Source organism: Pan troglodytes, chromosome 4, assembly GCF_028858775.2.
Source record: "Pan troglodytes isolate AG18354 chromosome 4, NHGRI_mPanTro3-v2.0_pri, whole genome shotgun sequence".
In the NCBI taxonomy this organism is placed as follows: Eukaryota; Metazoa; Chordata; class Mammalia; order Primates; family Hominidae; genus Pan; species Pan troglodytes.
The window spans coordinates 135582953-135595279 of record NC_072402.2 but is presented as its reverse complement, the minus strand read 5'-3'; the positions used below and the strand labels follow the sequence as shown (position 1 = coordinate 135595279).

Here is a 12327-nt window from a genome sequence, read left to right as displayed (position 1 = left end):
AAAATGAGGCTAGGCAGGTTGGCGCATTTCTGTAGTCCCAGCTACATGGGAGGCTGAGGTGGGAAAATCGCTTGAGCCCAGGATTTTGAGGCTGCAGTGAACCATGATCACACCACTGCACTCCAGCCTGGGTGACACAGCAAGACTTGTAACCCAGACTCACAAAAAAAAAAAAAAAAGAGTAGCACAAGGTTTACCAACCTAAATCAGACGATTGATGAGAGACTCAAGTGAAATGGGAAGTCATATAATGGACATTCTGTAGGTTTATCTCCTTAACTAGATTAAAATGTTTCTGAGAGAGGGACTGTTTACTACTTATTTATCTTGGCCTAACACAGTGTGGCTCATAGTAGACACTCAATAAAAACTTGTTAACTTATATGGAATATTTACCCAATAGTTTTCTCCATAGGTGATTTTACTAATGAAGATGGTCATGTGTTATGAAAGATACTAACTTATAAATTCAAGGTCTTTTAAAGTTTTATTTATTTGCTTATTTTTGTTTTTGAGATGGGGTCCCACTTGGACTCCCAGGTTGAAGTGCAGTGGCATGATTCATATCTGTTGCAGCCTCAAACTCCTATGCTCAAGTGATCCTCCTGCCACAGCGTCCCGAAGTGTTGGAATTACATGTGTGAGCAACCGTGCCTTTTAAAGCTTTAAAGGCTCACTTTTTTTTTTCTTTCTTTCTTTTTTTTTTTTTAAAAGACAGGGTCTTGCTCTGCCCTCCAGGCTGGAGTGCAGTGGTGAGATCACAGCTCACTTACAGCCCTGACCTCCCCAGCTCAAGCCATCCTCCCACTTCAGCATCCCAAGTAGCTGAGACTACAGACATGAGCCACCACACCCAGCTGATTTTTGCATATTTTTATAGAGATGGGGTCTCACTATGTTGCCCAGGCTGGTCTAGAACTTCTGGGCTCAAGCAATCCACCCACCTCAGGCTCCCAAAGTGCTGGGATTATGGGTGTAAGCCACTGTGCCTGACCTAGGCTCACTATTTGTGTGTGTGTGTGTGTGTTTGAGACAGTGTCTCGCTCTGTTGCCCAGGTTGGAGTGCAGTGGCGCAATCTCAGCTCACTGCAACCTCCGCCTCCTGGGTTCAAGTGATTCTCCTGCCTCAGCCTCCTGAATAGCTGGGATTACAGGCGTGTGCCATGACACTCGGCTCGGCTAATTTTCGTATTTTTAGTACAGACGGGGTTTCACCATGTTGGTCAGGCTGTTCTCAAACTTCTGACCTCATGATCCTCCCGCCTAGCCTCCCAAAGGCTCACTATTAAACACAGGTACTTAGAAAAAATTTAGATAATCAGTATTGGCCATCTTCCCAAGGCAAACCCACCATGCTCTGTCACCCAGGCTGGAGTGCAGTAGTCTGATCTTGGCTCCTTGCAACCTCTGCCTCTTGGGTTCAATCGCTTCTCATGCCTCAGCCTCCCAAGTAGCTGGGATTACAGGCATGTGCCACCACGCCTGGATAATTTTTGTATTTTTAGTAGAGATGGTGTTTCACCATATTGGTCAGGCTGGTCTTGAACTCCTGACCTCAGGTGATCTGCCCGCCTCGGCCCCACAAAGTGCTGGGATTACAGGCATGAGCCACCACACCAAGCCCCTAGGTTATTTTTTAAACAATGTTTTGATTTGAGGTTTGTGTTGGGGGGTGGAGAAGTAGCAAATGGTGATGGATTGTGTTGTTTTAAACATAACCTGGTAGGAAAATTCACTTAACTGAATTATCTTTACATTTGTAGGTTTGTTTTCCAAACACAAGGACATTTCTGTTTTTATTCTAAGGTCTGTTTTTCTTCATGGATAAAGAAGAAACCTGTATCACACAATGTTTTACATTTTTATATTGAGATAGGACACTGAATTCTATTTTGGGAAGAGATTCCACTTCTTTAAAATCTTGTGTTATTTCAGTATTGATTTTTCTTTTCCTTTTTGTTTTTTTTTGGAGACAGAGTCTCGCTCTGTCGCTCAGGCTGGAGTGCAGTGTCATGATCTTGGCTCACTGCAACCTCCACCTTCTGGTTCAAGCAATTCCGGTGCCTCAGTCTTCTAAATAGCTGGGACTACAGGTGCACATCACCATGCCCAACTAATTTTTTTATTTTTTATTTTTAGTAGAGACGAAATTTCACCATGTTGGCCAGGCTGGTCTTGAACTCCTGACCTCAAGTGATCCACCTGCCTCGGCCTCCCAAAGTTCTAAGATTACAGGTGTGAGTCACCGTGCCTGGCCTGATTTTTTTTTTCAATAAGTCTGTGTAATAAACCCTTAACTGTGAATCTAAGCACAGGGCTTAATATTTCAGCCATGGTGAAATGCATACTGAAAAGCAAGGGAGGACCGACATAAAGTGACTCATGTCAGAATGCAAACTCCCTGAGGACAGGAGCTTTGTCATGATCTATCTACAGAACCAGGAATATTTGTTGAATGAATGAATGTTGGGTCTGTCTCCCTTTACTATTGTGCTTGTAGCTCAAAAGTATTTCCACTGATGGTACAGAAATCCTTCTTTGGAAACTGGATCTCATGTTCATTATGACTGGCTGGTTCAGGAGTAATTGGCATAAAGTTTATGGGGGTATCGTTTGGATTTGTGTCCTTTGTGTAGGTTTTGGTGCTCCAGAGAGAGGAGGCCAGTTTTGGAGAAAATTTGCTCATGGATAACTTGGGAGGACGCTCTGATTTCTCTACTACTTTCTTTCAAAAATATAATTAATCATGAGTTCAGATGGAAACAAAGACTCTTCCTTTTGGCTCAGGGCTGAATTGTAGCAAAGAGATTTTGAAGAGTTATTACCTGGGGAAACTAAGAGTTTGTTGCAGAAGCTGCAGTGCCAGCCTCATTTTCTGCAATACACTTGAACTCCCCAGAGTCTTCAGGAAATGCTTCTGTGATAATCAAGGTACAGACTTCCTGTGGAAAGAGAAGAAATTCAACTTGATTACTGTATTTGGATGCCCCAAGTTAACAAACATATAGTGTGGGAGGATGTTGGGGAGAGTAGGTACTAGGAATACATAGCTTATTCCTGAGATTAAAAAAAATCCATCTGATTACGTATTTTATCTTCTCAGTGGGCTCATAAAGATAAATCTTAAAAATACAACCCCATTGGCTGGGCGCAGTGGCTCATGCCTGTAATCCCAGCACTTTGGGAGGCCAAGGCAGCAGATCACCTGAGGTCAGAAGTTTGAGACCAGCCTGGCCAGCATGGCGAAACCCTGTCTCTACTAAAAAATTAGAAAAATTAGCCAGGTGTGGTGGCGGGCACCTGTAGTTCCAGCTAATCAGGAGGCTGAGGCAGGAGAATCATTTGAACCCAGGAGGTGGAGATTGTAGTGAGCTGAGATCGTGCCACTGCACTCCAGACTGGGCAACAGAGCCAGACTCCATCTCAAAAAACAAAACAAAACAAAAAACCCCATTAATTGTACATTTCAAAATAGCTAGAAGAGAATAATTTGAATGTTTCTAGTGTAAAGAAAAGTAATTTTGGTGATGCATATCTCATTTACCCTGATTTCATTATATGAATATATTATTACATATACCTTGAAAATATGTACCTCTAATATATATCAATAAAATTAAAAAAAAGTCTAAAACAGTCCCATCATGGTTCTTATCAACTGCCTCTTAGACATGTTTGTTTTCTCTACTAGACTATGAAATCCTTGAAAGCAGGGATTACATTTTATTCCTTGATTTCTAGATTTCTGTAGCTTTAGTCCTATAGAAACATATTCTGAACTGAACTAGAAATTATCACTACCATCACGCTTAGACCTCATGTTAATACAGAGATGGCCACAGTGTGATGGTCACCACAACTACTTCTTGGACAGTGAGCAGTTTGGATGTTCGATGTCAGGACATCTCCTTATTGCTTCTGTATAAAGTTCATGAGTCACAAATCCTAAACCAAGTGGGATTACAGGGAGAATGCATATTCTTTGAGAGCAGGGACCTTGTCAGTCTGGTTCATTGCTATCTCCTTAATACCAAGAACAGAGACTAACCATTAGTCTGTACTCAGTAAACCTATGTTGAATGAATAAATATATGAATAAAAACACTGATAAATCCCAGCTATCTTGCTTCTTCTGTTGTGTCAGTTCAAGAGTTGGTGTAGGGGAGCCTCAAAAGAGCTCATGAAGGCAAGAGTGACTTAGGGGACAATGTGTTCTGATGCTAATGTTGATTTAATCAATTTTCAAGATTTTAAGAAATTATACTTACCAGGAATGGATGATGAACTTCTGAAAGATAAAACAAGAAAAAAGAGAGAGATTTTAAGTGATGATAATTTAGTTGGGAGAAGGGGCCATATGTATATGAGAAATACCTGGAAACAAATACAAAATTGACTAATCTGGAGTCACAGACGGTAAGTAAATTCTTCAGACACTCAGAAAAGGTGCATAAAGGAATGAATAAGTGGCAGGGTAGAAGAACTTGATTTTAGTTCTGCTTTTATCACTAAATTGCTCTGTGACCTTGTGAAAATTACTTTACTTACCCAGACTTTCTTCATCCCTAACGTGAAGATTAGACCAGATGACTATTATCTTCTCTGAATATGAACCACTGTTGAACACACTAATACTGAGGTGGCCTTTTTCACCGAAGAGAATCATTTTTTCCTAATTTCTCTGATTAAAATAAAATGGAATATTACATTATAAAAATACTGTAGCATTACTGTAGAAAAATACATGAAAGGTTAATAATGGTTTTCTCTATTTTTAATTTTTTCATGTTATGTATTTTCCAGGTTTATTACAAATTTGTATTACTTTATTTTCAACAATCCAATAAATGTTATTTTAACAGAAATATCATATCCTTTGTGTAATAAAAAGATTTTTTCCCTATATATGATGTGTAAATATTTAGTTATTTTGAATTAATATTTAAATGAGTATATTTTCTTCATTTGGCGTAAGAACTATCTTGGATTTGAACACTGGCTACAGCATTTACTAGCCTTGTGTCCTTGAGCAAGATTTTTTTGTATTTCTAATTTCAGTTATTTAACAATGAGGATAATAACACATATTTCAAAATGTTTATGTGAGGATTAAATGAGAAATTGTTTATAAAGTATAAATTCATTGTTTAGCATGAGATAGATCATTATACTTACTACCTTTCTCCAAATTAATTATCTTGTAGGAAAATTACCCAATAAAGTAAAAAGTTATGCATCAGTTTTTTTATGTTTTTACCCTTTAAGAAATATGTTTATTCTCATATTTCTTTTTGTTTATATGTCAAGAACTCATTATGAAAATAAGATTAATTTATGATGATAAACCAATCTTTTCACAGCTATGAAAATTACTCTTTCATCAAAACAGTTTTCTTTGTTGGTTATTGTTGAGAAATCATTTGGATTTGAGATAATAATTGTTTAACAGCACAAATCTTTAAGCCTTTAAAAAAATCAGCAATTAAACTTTAAAACAGGAAGTAGACTTCAAGGTTAACTGGAATTAAAAACAATTGAAAGGCTTATCATGATACTTTTCCTCAGAATCCGAAAGTCATCTGAGTTGGCTATCTGCACGTTCTCTCTGTACCAGTGAACTTGAACTGTGGCTGTGGTCTGGATTCTGCATTCAAACATGACCGACTGACCTCTGGTTGTAGGGATGTCTTGAAGATGCTGAAGAACAAACACAGAGTTCAGAGGATGGAAGAAACTGTTATACCATCTACAATGATTTGAAATGCCATTTGCAGTAAGAGTGCATCTTTTTTTAAATCATAATTATTGACAGCTGACTGTATCTTAAGGCGCTGTCGGGCATTCTTTTGGGCTTTGTAGTGTGCTTTACAGTCAGGTGTAAATTATTTTTATCTTCATAGAATTATATTTAATGAGAAAGTTATTATTTCACTTGACCAGGAGCCATTTTATTCAAATTAGAAAACAGATTGGCTGAACACTCCTTCTGTTGTTATATTTGACTATTTTGTTGAGTACATATCTAGTCACAGATTTAGTCTTTATTATTGGTCACAGTAGCATGGGCAGTACAGTAATCAACCCTTATCTGCAGGGGACACATTCCAAGACCCTCAGTGGATGCCGGAGACCATGGATAGTACTGAAACCTGTGTACACTGTGTTTTTTCCTGTAATACACACCTATGATAAAGTTTAATTTATAAATTAGTCATAGTAAGAGATTAACAACAACTAATAAAATAGAACAATTATACCAGTATACTGTAATAAGAGTTATGTGAATGTGTTCTCTCTCTCTTTCTCTTAAAATATCTTATTATACTCTACTCATCTATTTTCAGACTGCAGTTGACCGTGGGTTATTGAAACCACAGAAAGTGAAACTGGATAACTAAGTGAGTACTATGTTGTAATTTCTTAAGAGCCCTGAATTAGGGAACTTGGGTCAAAATATTAACTCTGCCACTGGCTGATTGAAGCTGGTTATAGGAACTTGGAAAAGACTATTAACTTCTCTGGAACTCAGGTTCTTTGTCTATGAAATAGGGCTAGCAAAATGTGTGGGGTTTTGAGGTTCATTTCACAAAGGTCTGAAAACTTCCTGTAAAGAGTAAGAGTTATACAGATATATAAAAAGTGTTTTTAGCTAGTTTAGTATCACAATGTATAAATGAATGGATGGCATTTATGTTAAATTTACCCCTTAAATCCTGATCTTTCTCCTCCCTCTACCTGCAACCCCAGAGTACCCTGGAATCTAGAATGATATTTCAGATTGTAACTTGGCAGTGAGACCAGAGAGCGGGAATCTGAGGTCTTTCTACAGGTGAGACTAAGGACCAGCCTAACCCTCAGGCTTGATGCCCAGAGGTCTCAGGGCATCTTATAGGGAAGGAATGCAGCAGGAGAGACTTGTAGAAATAACAGACATGTACGTGACAGCATCTGTTGAAAACAAGCTTCCAGAATCAATAGCAATGTCACTTATTCTTAATGACATTGTTTTGTTTGTCTCCCATCCTGTATCTGGTACAGATTAAATCCCTGCCCTGCATTTCATACTTTGAGCCAGCAATGGGCATTTATTCCAATTCTGCCAGGTTTGGTAATTGGGAGACAGAGAGCCCAGAGAAGGCTTAGCCCTAGTTTTGGTTTGACCTGGGTGATTGAATTGTGCTATTTCCAGTGGGTGAGAGGGAAGATAGTGATTCCTGGCTGTGACCTAATCAGGACTTAGTTACTACTTTGCTTGTTGACTTCTTCAGAATGGCATTTTATGGCTAGTTAAGAGAATTTGACTATATTTTGAGGTCAGGCAAAGCAGTCTCCTTGGAGGGGACAGTCTAAGCATTGCCCTCCAGAGGTGGAGGACGGCCACAGAGCAGAAGTCTAAAGAGCACAGGGTAAACCATGAATTGCTCTGTGACACTGAGCAAATCATTTCACCCCTTTTCAGCCTCATTTTTTCTCATATATAACGGATAATAATCTCTGAAATCCTTTCTGATTTCCCCTTTTTTTCTTCTCACCGCTTCACTAATGTCTACAACTTATTTATAAAATCTAAACTCCATCATGCAGTATGGAGAGGTTACCTTGGTAAACACAGAGGGTACTACACAAGTGGATGCTGACAGGCTGCTGCAGGGACTCTGCATCTGGTTTAAGGAATAAAAGAGAACATGGTGCTGTCACTCATACTGTCAAAGCCCTGAAACTCAGGTCCATGGTTGCCAAAAACTGACAGGCTCAGTTCTAGCTGCTACTGACCACACCTTAACTTTCCTTTATGAAAAGCATGATGCTTCTAATTTCAGTGTCAGTTTGGGTATTTGCTCCAGTGTGCTACACTTGCTTCTTTATCCTTCAGCATTCCATTAGCTGAGATGGAGAAATACAACACTGGGCAATTATATTTGGGAAATGCATATTGGCAAGTATTTAGATACTATATATTAAACATTTTAAAAAAGTTTAAATTTTACTAAATTTTTTTTCTTCCTCCATACAATTGCTCTTCTTGGATCTTTTAGATTTCCAAAAAAGCATCTCCCTCCCCCGCTTTTTTTTAAATTAAAAGGGAATTCATTCCTCGGATAGTTGGAATATTCTCTTATGGGAACAAGTTCCTAGAAACCAACTGTCCCTTATCATCTGGCACACAAACAAAGGGCCAAGCCATAGAGCTACCATGGAGTTATTTCTGAAACCTATGGATTTCTTTCTTGTTCTTTTGAGTTCATGCAGCTAGAGGCTTTCTTCTTGTATACTTCTTAAGAAAACTGCATTGACTCCTTTTTCTTGGGCCTATGTCTCCATTACTAAGACCCTCTCAGAAGGCTTAAAACTGAACTTACCCTCTAGGGATTAATATACAGTGGTTGAACTAAGGTAGAGTAACTTAATCTGTTGTTGGAGGTTTCATTCGTTGGGGAGCTGATGGTCAGAGAAACTCTAGTGGTTTTCTTCTTTATCCTGTGGGGGAAACAAAACCAAACACCGTCAAGTGAAAGAAAGATTAGAGGCGACTTTGATAGAAATGCCTCACTGTATACACATTTGAATGTAGCACACATTTTTACCTATAATCCTTAAATTTCTCTACATTTGCATAATCATTTTAATACTTTTTTTGCCTTTTTAACCAGTTATTAGTGGATTATGGTTCCTAATTGTTTCACTTTAAATTTCTTTTGTCTCAGTCTGGTAATCAGGGTGTGTTATGAAACATGTTGTCTAGAAGAAATAACCTATAAAGCAAATAATCACTTCAAAGTTTGTCTGCAAAGTCTTAGGTTTTTTTTTTTTGGTATTTTTTAAAGTGGAACTTTCACTATATTCACACGCAACAAATGCACATCCACATGAGATTCTGCACTTACCCTGAAATTTCTGTAGCACATTTCAACCACAATTCCAGAGATAAAACTTTTCCTTACTTCCCTGAGCACCTGCAAGAAAGAGAAAAAATAGATTTGTTCTAAATCTCATTGGGTTTTAATACAATTTAGTTCCAGTGTATTGTATTTACACTCGGACTAGCAGCAGGTATCGGTTACAGACAGGTTAATCCAGAACATCTGGATTCTTTTTATTTTATTTTATTTTTATTATTTTTTTTCTTTTTAGATGGAGTCTCGCTTTGTTGCCCAGGCTGGAGTGCAGTGGTGTAATCCTGGCACACTGCAACCTCTACCTTCCGGGTTCAAGTGATCCTCCCACGTCAGCCTCCTGAGTAGCTGGGACTACAGGCTGCACCACCATGTCTGGCTAATTTTTGTATTTTTAGTAGAGACGGGGTTTCACCATGTTGGTCAGGCTGGTCTTGAATTCCTGACCTCACATGGTCTGCTGCCTCAGCCTCCCAAAATGCTGGGATTATAGGTGTGAGCCACCATTGCCCTGCCCAGAACAACTGAATTCTTAACTCAGGATGGAACTACTTCAGCATTCTCCATTTTAGAAATCCAGGTGTTTACCTTTATAGAGTTATAGCACTTGTGCCCAGAGGAGGTATTGAGTCATTTCTCAAAAACATTATTTCAGAGGGCTTAAATTAGTATCTGTGAATTTGTGTTTTGGTCTGAAGTCTTCAGAATATTTGTTATAGTAAGAAATATATTGAAACACATTGCTATGCTTACTATAAGGAAGGATGTTATCTTAGTCTGTTCAGGCTTGCTATGATACCCTTTAAAATACCTTACTGGGTAATTTGTAAACAATAGAAATTTATTGCTCACAGTTCTGGAGGCTGAGAAGTCCAAGACCAAGGCACCAGCAGATTTAGTATTTGGTGAGAGCTGTCTCCTTCGTAAATGGTGCCTTGTTGCTGTGTCCTCACGTGGTAGAAGGGGCAAGGGAATTCCCTCAAGTCTCTTTTATAAGGATACTAATCCCATTCATGAGAGTGGAGTCCTCATGACTTAATCACTTCCCAAAGGCCCCAGTTCTTAATGCTATCACATTTGAATATTAGGTTTCAACATGTGAATTTTGGGGGGACGTCAGCATTTGGACCATAGCAGATGTTGTCAGTGTTCCTATTATCTCCATGATGATTTACTAGAGAAATGTATTTCAGTTGTTAGTACCAGGAATAATTGAGCGTCTCCCACGATACTAGTTTAATTTTTCCTCATAGACACTATTAGTCTTAATATTGGTTGTGTTGCTATCTGTGTTAGCTAACTGAAAGTTTAGAGCTCACCTCAGAGCCAGTAATTTTTTAATTTAAAATTTTATTTTCATTAAATTGAATTTATATCTAAATATTCATTTTCAGTTTAGGAAAACTTCTAAGTGTGTTTAGAACAGTCTAGGTATATGAATCTACTTTTTATAAATTGCATACAATTTAAATACATGAAGTATTTTAAATGAGAATTTAGCAACTAAATTCCAATGTTTTAATGCAAAATACAGTTTTAAAGACTAAGTACCAAAAAAGGTAAAATTATTATTCTTATTTTTGAGATGGAGTCTTGCTCTGTTGCCCAATCTGAAGTGCAGTGATGTGATCTCTGCCCACTGCAACCTCTGCCTCCTGGGTTCAAGCGATTCTCCTGCCTTAGCATCCTGAGTAGCTGGGATTACAGGTGTGCCACCACACGCAGCTAATTTTTTTTTTTTTTTTTTTTGTATTTTTTGTAGAGAAGGGGTTTCACCATGTTGGCCAGGCTGGTCTCAAACTCCTGACCTCAAGTGATCTTCCTGTCTCAGTCTCCCAAAGTGCTGGGATTACAGGCATGAGCCACTCTGCCCGGCTGCAAAATGAATTTTTATATTGATTGCACGTTGAAATGATAATCTTTTATATATGTTGTGTTAAAACATATTATTAAAATTAATTTTACCTGTTCCTTTTTGTAATTTTAGTGTTACCATTAGAAAATTTAAAATTATATATTTGCTGTTCTCTTTTCTGATAGGCATTGTATTTTTATTAGATGGCACCATTCTGAACCATGAGCTTTCCTAAAGGGTTAATAAAACTTTCTCAATATCTTCTAAAGTGACTGGTTCATTCAGTTTTTCTGTCTCTCCAGAATAAAATTCCATCATTTATATTTTCCTCAAAAATTCTTTTTTTCAAATATATTTTCTTTTTTTTATTTCCAAGTTTTATTTTAAGTTCTGGGGTACATGTACAAGATGTGTAGGTTTGTTACATAGGTAAACATGTGCCATGGTGGTTTGCTGCACAGATCATTCCATCACCTAGGTATTAGGCCCAGCATCGATTAGCTGTTCTTCCTGATGCTCTCCCTCCTCCCACCCCTCATTCTCCAACAGGCCCTAGTGTGTGTTGTTACCCTCAGTGTGTCCATGTGTTCTCATCATTCAGCTCCCACTTATAAGTGAGAACATGTGGTATTTGGTTTTCTGTTCCTGCATTAGTTTGCTGAGGATAATGGCTTCCAGCTCCATCAATGTCCCTGCAAAGGACATGATCTTGTTCCTTTTTATGGCTGCATAGTATTCCATGGTGTATATGTACCACATTTTCTTTATCCAGTCTATTATTGGTGGGCATTTAGGTTGATTCCATGTCTTTGCTATTGTGAATAGTGCTGCAATGAATATACATGTGCATGTATCTTTATAATAGAATGATTTATATTCCTTTGGGTATATACCCAGTAATGGGATTGCTGGGTCAAATGGTATTTCTGCCTCTAGGTCTTTGAAGAATTGCTACACTGTCTTCCACAGTGGTTGAACAATTTACACTTCCACTAACAGTGTAAAAGCATTCTTTTTTCTCCACAACCTCGCCAGCAGGTTCTCTATTCTGTTCCATTGGTATATCTGTCTGTTCTTGTACCATACCATGCTGTTTTGGTTACTGTAGCCTTGTAGTGTAATTGGAAGTTGGGTAGTGTGATACCTCCAGCTTTATTCTTCTTGCTTAGGATTGTCTTTGGTATTTGGGCTCTTTTTGGGTTTCATATGAATTTTTAAATTTTTTTTTCTAATTTTGTGAAGAATGTCAATGGTAGTTTAATGGGAATAGCATTGAATCTATAAATTGCTTTGGGCAGTATGGCCATTTTTACATATTGATTCTTCCTATCCATGAGAATGGAATATTTTTCCATTCGTTTGTGTCCTTTCTGATTTCTTTGAGCAGTGGTTTGGAGTTCTCCTTGAATATGCCCTTCACTTCCCATTAGTTGTCTTCCTAGGTATTTTATTCTTTTTGTGGCAGTCGTGAATAGGATTTCATTCATGATTTGGCTCTTACAGAGCCAATAATTCAATAGACATTAGAGTTAGGATCTCCTAAACTCGTGGCCTGATACTTTTTTTACACTATGATGA

General features: G+C 38.0%; 1 protein-coding gene across 3 annotated transcripts in view; it reads left to right on the top strand.

Moving 5' to 3' along the window:
• The window catches only part of KLHL3 (kelch like family member 3), a 270492-nt gene that overhangs the window by 24569 nt on the left and 233596 nt on the right, over positions 1–12327 (top strand). For 2 of the 3 annotated variants that reach the window (XM_063810714.1, XM_063810710.1), the window contains exons 1-2: positions 5638–5773; positions 6345–6398. The gene's annotated coding sequence lies outside the window, so the exon portion shown is untranslated. Of the gene's footprint in view, positions 1–5614; positions 5774–6344; positions 6399–12327 lie in introns of those variants that run through there. The other variant, XM_063810711.1, reaches the window with a different exon arrangement.